The sequence below is a fragment of the Thermobia domestica genome, chromosome 15 (genome assembly GCF_964235325.1).
Source record: "Thermobia domestica chromosome 15, izTheDome1.hap1.1, whole genome shotgun sequence".
Classification (NCBI taxonomy): Eukaryota; Metazoa; Arthropoda; class Insecta; order Zygentoma; family Lepismatidae; genus Thermobia; species Thermobia domestica.
In genome coordinates, this window is record NC_137468.1 from 52,754,252 (window position 1) to 52,768,083 (window position 13,832).

General features: G+C 36.7%; 1 protein-coding gene across 1 annotated transcript in view; it reads right to left on the reverse strand.

Annotated features, from left to right (window-relative positions):
• Positions 1 to 1,431, reverse strand: part of LOC145671025 (uncharacterized) — a 45,056-nt gene extending 43,625 nt beyond the window's left edge. Inside the window, exon 1 of the mRNA XM_081739682.1 lies at positions 1,184 to 1,431. The gene's annotated coding sequence lies outside the window, so the exon portion shown is untranslated. The remainder of the gene's footprint in view (positions 1 to 1,183) is intronic.
• Positions 1,432 to 13,832: the final 12,401 nt, after the last annotated feature.

Genomic DNA, 13,832 nt, shown 5'->3' on the forward strand with positions numbered 1-13,832 from the left:
CACTGGTGGGTCTAAGCGAGCAAATGACAGCAAGTAGAGTAAAAAGTGAGGGCACAGTGGACGTCATTTTAAGCCAGCGTGTCTTTGGAGAAATGTATGCAAGTCGGGGTTCACTCGAGCAGACTGTCCTACCAAATAAAATTAAATGAAATGAAATTTTTAAGTCTTACGCCCCACGTTTATGCCGGCTAGGCTAAAGGAGACGGTGATGATGAGGAATGAATGAAATGGTGGAATGAAGAAAGTGGCAGGAAACGGGAGAACCCGAGGAAACACGCACACACGGTGTTTGTCCACCACAAAGTTCACTTGGCGGGAGGAGGGTTTGAACCCGGGACCCCATGCACCAGAGATAAACGCTCTACCACTGAGCTACCGCGGCCCCTTCTTTCAAATAAAACATTTATAGGTAAAATACAATGTGAAATAATTTTCGTGAAGGAACGAGAGTATGAATATAAGTAATTATTGTGTTGTCAGTGCACAGCATATTGAAATTAATTTTCAGTGGCAGTGAAAGTACTGTAAGTGTGCTCTTCCACTAACCTCGTTTATGTGTATGGCGCCCGTCGCTGAAGCGCCTCGCTACCGCTCGGGCACCCCTGCTCTGATCCGGTTAGACGGCATTCGTGCTTTTTAGCGGCCAGTTAGCACAAGATGGTTCGTGTTTTATGCACTGAAGTTTTTATGCCGTACGACTACATTGTAATTATACTGAGCCCTCTTGAAATCAATCTCCAAGTAGTAATATAGCTCTTCCTTTAGTGTATGCTGTGCTAAAGGAACTACAGAGCTCTAACCTAACCTGAAGAAATGTCAAATTTTGGTAGAACCGTCTGCTCAAGTAATGCCATTTGTATTGTACTACTTTACGGTATAGTGACTGCATATGACTGTGAATTAATTTCAACAGTATGTTCCAAATATCACCACTAAGATGCTTCACCTGCACCTGCCACCACACACAAAGTAACCTATCGAAACAGATTAATTACCGTATATAATTTTAACGTTTAAGGTAGCAGCACTTGTACACCTTCGGTAGCAGTTTCATTGTGCACGTTTACAATAAAAATAAAACGGACGTCGTAACTGAAAATACACATTTCAAACATTAAAAAATGTAAATAAAGCGCAACGCAAAATGTAAAAACTTTTTCAAGTAAGAAAAACATTTTGTTACCTTCAAAAAACAAATTATCTTCTTTACGAGAAATGAAATGTTAATGTTAATGTACCATCTCAATCACCACAACCAATTTTAATCGTTTCGTAACTTATCCTAATCAAATCATGATTTACACTACAGTGTGTTTTATATGTATCTTATCTTCTACTCTATTTTTCTTTTAAAACATGCAAAGAAAATTAACTAACTACAGCCGGTGTATCGAACAGTACAGTGATACCAACAAACAAATAACAAAATCCGCACTAAATAAGATGTCAGAGTTGCCTCGAACAAATAACATCCGTAACCCGCAAGGAAAGAAGCTGAGTAGATTAACTTTTTTATAAATAAATCATTTTGTGGATAACATTTTGTCATCAATTTAGGATTCACTTCTTCCATATGCTTGCAAAATGAAACTTTACAGAAAGGTCATTAATATTTCAAGAAATGCTAATGCGAAGATTTCGACTTGGGCACCTGAGAGCGGTTTCAGGTTCGATTCCCTGTGGGACATTTGGTCGGAAAGATGTAACAGATTTTCAGGTAAAAATCTGGATAGTATCTAACATACAGGTCCAAGGCCGCTTCCTTCTAGGGTGATGTACTCGCCCAAGGACACCATTAGCTGAAGGTCGTAGATGGTGGTAATGGCAAGAAATATGTGTAAATAAAAAAATAATTAACTTAGACCCACTCGGTAATGCTTTGGATTAACAAAATGCTAAATCTGTCATTTAGTTTGCAATGATAGGCATATTGGGTATAAATTATTTCTGCACGACTTGCGTTGCGTTATGCTCCGCAATTTTTAGCCAAGGCTGATACACAATAGTCTCTTAATTCCCTTATTTTAGGAGCAACTGCTTTATCGACATTTTAACAATTTTTTCATGATTTCTTGATGTTCCACGTGTAATATTCGGAGTTTATTAATTTTTAAAATAAAGAAATAACTTAAGCACGATACTCTTGTGTAGGTCCTTCCGTATGAATCTAGCTCGAGTTGAACCAAATCACCACGCTTTTATCAGTCATCACTAGGAAAGCGATAAATTGTACCAAGTGAGATCGTTGAATACAAAGTTGGACTGCGTTGGCCCAGCTGGGCTCCATTCCATAACGGCTTAGTTCAACGCAACGCAAAATCTGCGTTTAATTTACGATACTCGACATAGCAGTTTTGATTAATTTTTACATATTTTGCGTTGCATTACCCTTCACAATTTTAACGAATGCTGGTAAGAAATAACTCACCCTCCGTATCACAATACATTATTAGCTCCTTATTCGCATTTCCTTCATTCGCGTTTTCACTATTCGCGGATTAAAAAAATGTGACCCAATTCCTATATTCGCGGCTAAAGATTTATTTATTCGCGGATCTAATCACTACGTACATACATAATAATAAAAAGGATTCCAATAGGTATCCAACCCAATATCCTTTGTAAACGCGGTCAAGTGGACAAATAAAATGTAAAATAGACCTCATTACAACCAGGGCCGGATTTAGCATTTTGGCGCCCCTAGGCCCAATAATTTTTTCCGCCCCCTAGTCTGGTTAAAGTTACTTTCCTAAAAACCTTTATTAAAAAATTATATCAGGCCTTTATGTTAATTGCTTAAACACCACTCCACGATGCAATTTTATCTTTAACTTTACCAACAATTATTTGTTCCAATGAACTTCAAAATCAGAATGCTTTATTTGCCTGATTTTTAAAAAGCAATTCAAAAAGTATGTTAAGTTATGGCTATTTATTTTTTATTTCTAAATATTTTTTTATTTTTTTCTCTCGGCCTTGCGCCCCCTGGGAGCTTGCGCCCATAGGCCCGGGCCTACCGGGCCTATTGGGAAATCCGGCCCTGATTACAACTTTGCCTAAAGTATGTTGTTAAATGATATCGCCGCTGTATTGGTACGGACTTTGACATAGGCCGCCTTCGCCGCGATCGGTGTTTTTGAGAATGTAAACAAGCAGAATGAAAGCAACCTTATTACTCAATGAATAAAATATATTTTTAAATGCCGCCACATTATTAGACGTTCCGTCCTTTGGTAAGAGCCGCTTTGCGTGTTTTATTGTTTCGTCTTTCCATTCGTTACAAAAATTGTGATAGAGTAACACGTCTCTACCGCTGTCTTCCTAATTTATACAGTAATGTCAACTAAAAAGAAAAAAAAAAATGAGAAACGAGTTTCGACCGTGTTACCGCTTAAGAGTCTTCATCCCGGCGAAATTAAAATACCGCTAATTTTACAGTAATTATGTGATATCTTCAAATAGATAAAAGATAATTTAAATATGGAACAAGAGCGCCCTAGACAATATTATTTTGTGTGAGGTACCGTTATCACAAGTCACCTAGTGGCTTTATGTTTTCAGCTGTTTAGAAACGCGAAAATAAATGCCGATTTTTACAAAATGGCTCGAAATCGAAAGCAGATAAGTGAGTCGTGATAACGGTTTCGCATGTAAAATGATATTGTCTAGGGCGCTCTTGTTCCACATTTCGATTATCTTTTATCTATTTGAAGATATCACATCATTACTGTAAAATTAGCGGTATTTTAATTTCGCCGGGATGAAGACTCTTAAAGTGAAAATAGAAATGCTTGATTGTTTACGCCTTGGAGAGTCGTTTGCATCCATATCATGCTTATTCAATGTCAACGAATCAACTGTACGATCGATTAAAAAAAAAAAAAAAATCCGAAGATAAAATAAGGTCGTCTGTAGCTTCAACTTCACTGTCAGCGAAAATTGTTCGTGATCCAGCAATATAAAAAATGGAAGTGGCGTTGTCATTATGGATCGAAGACCGCAACCATAAAAGGGTGCCCCTGACTGGTCCAATGATCCGGGAGAGGGCAAAGCGTCTTTACGCTCATTTTAAAGAACCTGATGGTAGTTGTAGTGGTGAATGTACAGATGAAGGATTTCAAGCATCGGCAGGTTGGTTCAATAAATTTAAGGTGAGACAATCATTGCATAACATTAAAATCGTTGGAGAAGCTGCATCTGCAGACACTGCTGCAGCAGAACGATATCCAGAAGAATTTGCAAACTTAGTAGCTGATGGAGGATACAAACCTGAGCAAAAATTTAATGCAGACGAAACTGCACTGTTTTGGAAGAGAATGCCAAACAAAACATTCATTTCTAAAAGCGAAAAATCTGCTCAGCCTTAATTCAGCAAAGGATAGAGTTACACTGCTGCTATGTTCTAATGCATCTGGAGATTATGTCATTAAACCACTGATGTTTTACAGATCGTTAAATCCTCAGGCTTTAAAAAATCAAAACAAGAACGACCTGCCAGTGTTTTGGCGTGCTAATGAGAAAGTGTGGGTTACACGCGCTATTTTTTGTGAATGGTTCCGGAATTGTTTTGTTTCTGAAGTTGAAACTTATTTAAAATATATATATACTAGCAGCGTTCACCCCGCTTCGCTGCGGTCACCCCGGAACGCAATAAACTTTGTTACTTAGATAATTTTTACTTTTTCGCTTTCAAGTGATATGATAAAAACCATAGAAGATTGCAGTAAATGTTAACATTATATCGCCTGTCATTTATGTTAACCCGCCCCGCTTCGCTGCGGTCACCCCGGAACGCAATAAACTTTGTTACTTAGATAATTTTTACTTTTTCGCTTTCAAGTGATATGATAAAAACCATAGTAGATTGCAGTAAATGTTAACATTATATCGCCTGTCATTTATGTTAACCCGCCGAGTGACACGGTCATGCGGGTTGCATATAAATACGTTTATTTTTACCTATGATGAACTAACAAAGGATTTGTACGTTATGGACACTTGAATGGTCAATTATCTCAAGACACTGGTAATTAAAAATTAAAGTGATATGATAAAAACCATCTAGGGTCCAAATCCTAATAACCCCCCAAAAATGAAAGAAATTGGTTCAGCCGTATTAGCGTGATGAGGGAACAAAGGATTTGTGCGTTCTCTTTTATATATAAGATATATATATATATATATAAGATATATATATATATATATATATATATATATATATATATATATATATATATATATATATATATATATATATATATATATCGGGTGTTGCAAAATAAGTGTTACAACTCTTGGGAGGTGAATCCTGCCACTGAGACAAGAAAGAAAGTTCTCTTGAACTTTCGGCTATCGGACATAGTTTCAGATCTACAAGGTGCCGAAAGCGTGGGAAAATGACTTTCGGACGCCAATAGTTCGGAAACTATCCAACGGAAAGAGGGCGGGTAAAAAATTCACTGAAGAAGTCATACCTGCTGTATTGAATTTTGCATGTTTCACAATCCTACCATGCACGCGCAAGGGATTTCCCAAAGGAACGTAGGGAGTCCCGAATAATCTGCTAAATGAAAATCGGTCTAAATGGATATGAATTGATGGAGTTTCTACCAGGTAACAATAATTCGTTTGTATTAAGTCGATATCTGGAACAAATACAAAATGGTGGACAATTTAATGTACGTTGTGTGTGGTTGCATAATAGCCAGGTACGGATGATGGGCAACAGTGAAGTTCTGAGTAATTAGTATAGCGAATTTGAACACAGATGCTTTAGAAAGACATCTGGAGTGTCGGTAGAGCACAACAGATGGAGCAGGGTGATTCACATGTGTGGAAACAAGTAACGAAAAATGCCGAAAATACACTCATACTCAGTAAACGTGAGTTCAAAGCGTCAGAATTGTAAGGATTAGCGTCAAGGACATGAAAGCCATTGCCAATTCACCAATAATATTCCATCAACCCGATGCAATATGATGTGCACGATTGCATACCAATAAGGATTCAACAACTTAGGCCAAGTTGAAATTGTGTAAAGGGACTCACTAAGAAACTGGTTAAACTAATGAATTCTCTAGTGGGATCACATGATCGATATTGAAATGTGGCCAATGTGTGTGTTGATATCGACATGTAGCTAATGGACAAATGTCAACATGTCCCACTAGTGCTGGGACACCGTCTCACATGCGAAAACTAGGAAAATAACGTTGTACATTCTGCTATTACATCTGGTGCACTTTTTGGTAGAACGTAACTAGAACAAGATTGTATCAATGTCCCACTTATTTTGGGACATAGTCCCACAGTCGACACATATGAAAAGAAATCTCTTAATCCATGGCTCATATTGTGATAGAGCGTGAAGATAACAAACTTGTATCATGTCCCACGTCTTCTGGGACATATGACGTACTCGATATCAAAATACCTCCCGAAATATGTATCTTACACACAGTACACATGCCAAGACAAAGACGAAAAGGAACTAATTTGGTACATCTAACACTACAGCTGGAACACCATACATATGGAAAATAAAACGACATGAGAAATAGGAAGAAACGTTTTAAAGCTCTGATTGTTTACAACTGTGCAGTAGGAGTAACAAAATGTAACACACAAACATGTCGGGAGGCTGTACAAGAGCGCTTGCCGAACAAAGTGGGTACTCCTCAAAGAAATGTATACAGAGAAAGTGAGGCTTCCTCGAGCCTCAGGGCTAGAGTGCTCGCTTTCACTCGCGTGGTCGCAGTTTCCAATCCTACTGGGAGCCCACGGGCTCAAATTCAAGACCCGAGTAGTTATTTTCCTATTTTTCCCACGTGGGACGGTGTCCCAGCAGTAGTGACACATGTTGACATTCCTCCACTAGCTACATATCGATATCAACACACAAATTGTCCGCATTTCAATATCGATCATGTGATCCCACTAGAGACATTCATTTAGTTTACCCAGTTTCTTAGTGAGTCCCCTTGCAAAATTTCAACTTGGCCTCAGTTGCATCCTTATTGGTATACAACCGTGCACATCATATTGCGTCCGTTTGAGGGAATATTATTGGTGAATTGACTTCCATGTTCTTGACGCTAATCTTTACATTTCCGACGCTTTGAACTCACGTTTACTGAGTATGAGTGCATTTCTGGGCATTTTTCGTTACTTGTTTCCACACATGTGAATCCCCTGCTCCATCTGTTGTGCTCTACCGACACTCCAGATTTCTTTCTAGAGCATCTGAGTACAAATTCGCTACACTTAACATTCAGAACTTCACTGTTGGCCAGCATCCGTACCTGGCGATTATGCAACCACACACAACAGATATTAAATTGTCCGCCATTTTGTATGTGTTCCAGATATCGACTTAATACAAACGAATTATTGTTACCTGGTAGAAACTCCATCAATTCATATCCATTTAGACCAACTTTCATTTAGCAGATTATTCGGGACTCCCTACGTTCCTTTGGGGAATCCCTTGCGCGTGCATGGTAGGATTGTGAAACATGCAAAATTCAATACAGCAGGTATGACTTCTTCAGTGAATTTTTTACCCGCCCTCTTTACGTTGGATAGTTTCCGAACTATTGGCGTCCGAAAGTCATTTTCCCACGCTTTCGGCACCTTGTAGATCTGAAACTATGTCCGATAGGCGAAAGTTCAAGAGAACTTTTTTTCTTGTCTCAGTGACAGGATTCACCTCCCAAGAGTTGTAACACTTATTTTGCAACACCCGATATATATATATATATATATATATATATATATATATATATATATATATATATATATATATATATATATATATATATATATACTTTAAAGCAGTTCTAGTTTTGGACAATGCACCAGGTCATCCTCGCGAACTTGAAACTATGCATCCAAATATAAAAGTGACATTTTTACCTCCCAACACGACGACTTTACTTCAACCTATGGACCAAGGAATAATCCAGGCCTTTAAGCTCTCTTACACTAGACGAACCTTCAAAATCGTATTGAATAATATGGAATGTAATCCTGATATGAATGGTATGGAATGCTGGAAGAAATTTGACATAGCAAAATGCATCGTAAACATAAAAGAATCATTGGAAGAACTGAAGCCACACACATTGAAGTCATGCTGGAAAAAACTGTGGTCTGCTCTAACTGCGGAAAATGAAGAATGTGTGCACATTCAAACTTTGACTGTAAACATAGCCGAAATTGCGAATGGAATAGAACGAGATGGGTTCGAACAGATAGAATCAAGTGACATTCAGGAATTGCTTGAATTGCAAGATGAAGATTTGACTGAAACCGACTTGGAGGAAATGTTAAATTCACAGCTCATTGAAGAAGAGGCTTCAACAAGCACTGGAAACGTGACATTTAATTTCAAAAACCTTAGTGAAGGTTTAAGAATGACAAATGAGCTTTGTGATTTCTTTATGAAAATTGATCCGTCTATGGAACGAAGTCTTATTGTTAAGAGGCAAATTGCTAATGCCACTGCTGAATATCAGTCTGAATTGAAGGAGCTTTTAAAAGCTGCCAAGCAAGAAAAAATTACAAAATTCTTCAAACCATTGCCTAAGCCTGAAGATAATAATTAATCAATATGGTCAAAAACTTCAATTACAGTAAATGGATTTTTTATATATGTATGTTTTTTTATTATTATTTTGTCACCTAGGAACGTATCCCCTATAATCCCATATAAATTATCATTCCGTATTCACGGTTTCTGTATTCGCGGCATATTTATGGAACAAGGAGCTTCCCCGCAAATAAAGAGCTTTTACTGCAATATCATGCAGAATTTTGTCTGTGTTCGATATCGAGAACGATTTGCTTTCGCGGATGTTTTAAATTCAACGATATGGATAAAGCATACAGCAAAGTTGCTTGTTTGCTCATTAACAAATGTATCATGCCATACGAATGGTATAGTATTGAAGTAAAAGCTTTAACAGGGCTTTGGGGAGTAGGAAAAATCAAGATATACTGAACAGTTGTATCCGAACCTTTTAGCAATTCACTCCCCAAAGGGTAAGAAACGGGGTGAAATTTTCGTAAGTTACGGTTATCGCAGCAGAAAAAAAAGGGCAAGCTTTTGAACATTGGATACAAAGAGCCCGGTTTGTAGGCTTCCTTTACAGGACGGATAGGAATTTCAAGAAAATCGTAGACCTTTACGTTGGCAGCCGTAGTACCCCTTCTAATTGTCACAGGGACATAAACTAACCTCGTTGTAAGAATATGGAACACAGATACCAACGAGTATACTCTTGTCCGCTCTGTGCCAAACTCAAAGAAGAAGAAGAAGGTTTTATTGTAAAAAATGATATTTTTTGTTTTGGGGAATTTGTGAGCAGTTGGCAACATTGTTACCTGTACGCAGGGTAATTCTGGTCTACCCTGACGCCTCTAATTGGCAGAGAAATATGAATCATACCTAGTTGGAAAGATTATGGAACACATATTCCAATGAAGTAACTTTTGTGCCTCCCGTGCCCAACCCGTAAAAGAAGAAGAAGAAGAAATACAAAAATTTGGAAAAAATACTTTTTTGCGAATTTTGTGGGCCTATAGCAACACTGTTATTTGCCATACGTTGGAAAAAATATTTTCACGTACGACATTGGGTACAATCATGTAAAAAAAATCTAGGCAAGAAGTTGAATACCAATTGAGAAAAAATCCAAACTTGTTTCCTACGAGAATCACCCTGTACCTATTTTTCGACATATTTTGGACTACCCTGACGTTGGCAGCCCTAGCAACACCCCTCATTGTCACAGAAACATAAGTCATATCTCGGAAAGCTTATGGGCCACAGATTTCAACGAGGTATTTTTGTGCCCCCCGTGCCCAACCAGTAAAATAAGTAGAAGAAAAGGAAAAAATTGAAAAAAAAAACATTTTCTAAAAGTTGAAAACACTGTTATTTGTCCTGAGCAAGAATGAACATACACAGAGTATCATTAGTTAGGATGTTTATTTATTTTTATTAATACCACTTTTTGTGTTTGTACTCCCTTGGGGAGAGAGTTTCCCTTCCCAAATGCTGAGGGAGAGGGGGACTAAAAACATCCAACTTTTCCCCTAGTCTTCCTCAGCTGGATCCTCAATGTGGACGAAATGTACATCATTGGAAAGTTTCAACCTTCCAGAAGAGATAGACACCTAAATCCTCTCTCTAGGTTGGTTAATAAGGGGCGAAGCGATGGAGGTTTAAACATCTGGCTCAGCCCGTGAGCCGTTCGTTCTGTAAAGGTTTGAGCCTGGTACAAAATATAGTTATCTCATTTATTTGAACGAGTTTCGGAAATTTCATCTCATATTCAATCTATAGTTATCGCAAAGGGGAAAGAGGAGATAGCATATTCTTCTCTGGTATATTATTATTATTATTATTATTATTATTATTATTATTATTATTATTATTATTATTATTATTATTATTATTATTATTATATTATTGATAGAAGTAGTATGTTTGTCACTGTTAGGAGTTCAAGTCGTGTGCCATCTTTAGAAGAAGACAATCGATAATACATACAATCTTCCAATTATCAAAATAATATTAAAAAATACATTAACTATACTGTAATAGGACTAGCTCGGGAGAGTAATGCTCCCGGAAGTAGAAACGAGAAACACAGTTCTGATTGGTTGACGTTATCCACTTTTTGCCACGTTGCATTAAAATAGCCCTCCCTGCTGGTCTAGTGGCTAGCACGTGCACCTTTGGTGTATGGGGTCCCGGGTTCGATTCCCGGTGGGAGAGCCTTTGTGATTTTAACTGTCCTCGATATTTCTGTGTTTGTGTCCCTGTCGCTCTAGGTAATTGGAAAAAGCAAGTTAAAAATGAGTAAAGCAAGTAAAATTAGTAGTAAATAGTTCAAGTAAGTTACTGAACCACGTTCGGTGAGTCAGTTGACTTTAAAAAAGAAACAAAATGGGCTAGCGGTATATGCCAGTAACAAAAACCTCTTTTGACGTGAGTTCAAACCCGGCCTGAGGAAATTATTTTTTTATTTTTTATTTTTACATTTTTATAACACATTAAATTAAAATAATATGAAAATAATACTTAAAAAAGTGATTTATTTATTTTTGTGCAGATAAGGTAAACGCGCCGGATTTCGACAGGTTAAGGACCTTTTTCAAAATCAATTGCCTATTGTGGCCATAATATTGGTCGGTGTTGGATCATTTTTTTCCTTGAAATGTACAGTCTCTACTAATACTAAAAATCACTTCAAGGCTCAAATGCTAATGTTAAAATGTTTTATGAAACTGGAACTCGCCAATGGAACCCGAATTTGACACACTTCACCTGGTTTCGACAGTGGCGGTACTTGAATTCGACACCTTCAATTATATCCATGTAAAACATTAAGTCGGTATTATTAGTAGTAGTAATCTCTTCTCAGCTTCAAATATTGTTTTATTATTATGCAGAAATTATCAGACGGGCAAAAGAACACAACTTAAATTTTCTGAACTGAGTAGTTACTTCGATGATCCTAAATTCGACATGCAGGAACCTGATTTCGACATTCCATATCGAACTGAGGTTACAACTATCGGAGAATTATGCAACAAATAGCTTTATGAAAGACTTTGAACATACTTGTACTCCCATGCGCAAAAAATATTGCGGTATACTGTAACTCACGATTTTTCGCAATTATTCCATTTTCCTTATGTTTATGGGTAAGATTCAGTTATTAGTATGTGGAGATAATAGAAAGCAATCCATCTAAGGAGATATTTCCAAAAAATATAATAAAATAATAAAAATATAAGCAAAAAACAAAATTATGTTCGGTTTTGTGTATACTGGCAATAATGTTTTCGAGGGATTTTTTGCAGTAGCACAGCACGATTGCAGAGGGAATAACTTTAGTTGAATCAAGGAACTGGAAAGTGGACTAATATATTGCATTTATTGGCTTAAATCTAGGGTGTAAATTGTCTACCAAATATAAATTAGCTTCTGTAAGCAAGATGTTATACGGAAGTATGGAAACAAAGAGAAAAACTGTTGTCTTAAGTTTGGAAGTGACATGCTCTATAGCCATGAGCATTTATTTGTTAAGAAAAAGACAGGCAACAAAAGGTAGTCTGTGTGGTCAAGTGGGTAGAGTGGCGGACTAGTAATTCTTATATTGTTTTGACACCAGATCGAATCCCATGCGATCCCATCCAATTTTTTCTTTAAAAAACATTGTAGAAAGTGTATAATTTTTATGTTAATAAGAACCGAAACAATATAATAATGAAATAACTTTTTGTTTTTTCTGATGACGTATTTATTTAGAATTAGTGTATGCTGTTGTATAGCTTCTTTTATCATCCTCTTTTCTTGAAAAAAAATTGTCTCCAATAAAGTATGAAAAATATATATAGACAGAAACAGATATCTTAGTATCAAACGTGATTAATCGTAATGAATTAAACAAGTTTCCCGTTGTTAAAAAAGAAAACTATAGAAAATTATTGAATTTGGTCTTTAGGTTTTTAGCATGCTATATATATTCTTTATAAGACTATACTTTATAAGGGAAGATGTGCGATCATACCCACAAATTTAGCTAGTGAGTGAAAGATGTTTTCGGCACAAATATTTTACAGGTTTAGGTGCATGAAACACCAATACGCCATGGTCTCGACCTTCGTTTATTCCACATTATTATCCGACATATCATAGCAGGTAAAAAGCAGCATCAATTGGCAAGAAGAACTGCAAGTTGTGGTCTGTTTTCGATGCTCCGGACTCGATCGCCTAGCACGCCCGTCTATACCATGACTCATACGTCTATCATTCAGTGCAGGCACGTATCCAGCTTTTCTTTTCGGAGGGGGCCCAACACGAATTCTCGTAAGCATGTAATTCTAATGTTTCAAAAATATCAATAATAATAATAATAATAATAATAATAATAATAATAATAATAATAATAATAATAATAATAATAATAATAATAATCATAATCATAATCATAATAATAACAATGCAACAGTTCTGTATTTCTCTTAAACGTTTCTTACTTTTCATTTATGAACCGGTCAAACTGCATTGTAACACAAACGAAATCAAAAAATATTTTCTAGAGACATGTAAGGAAAACTGTCTGCTACGTATATCACATAAAAAAATAGCAAATGGCTATGAGTGTATCGTTCTAATACAGTAATGTTATAAACAAAACGGAAACGAAATTATAATCCCATTTAAAAGTGTGCTTTAATTCCATCTAGTCCAGGCGCATTTGTAAGTCCGTGGGATTTTGAATGAAGGGATGTTGCGGGTAGGTGGAATATCTTTATTAGGAGGTACCTAGTCATGTGGTACCAGGTGGCAAGCCGAAAACCGTGGCAGAAGACCGGGAAGGGGGGAAACAAAATGGCCGCCAGTGACAGTTGTCTCTCTGGCTTTAAAGTGCTATAACTTCTACATTTTTTATATTAAAACCTTGAAAGTTCTTCAAATATGTAAATAACACATCAAACATTCTATTTTAGAACAATTTGGTGCAGTGGCGACGCCATATTTTAAATATGGCGCCCTTAAATCCCAAAATTCGGTATTATTTATTTCTTTTCTTTATATTCAAACGGAAATAACTCGTAAACTGCCACAGATAGGCGAAATCACCTCGAAACAAATGTTGTGGGTCCGTGTAAGGGCTTTCCAATGAGGTATATGTCATTTATGTACCTTTAAAACTAACGGAGCTAGACTAGTTTATGTTACGGTATGTGTATACCTTATAACTTTTAATATAGGGCTAGTAAAATTAGGCGAAACCTGCATTTGTAAGTTCGTG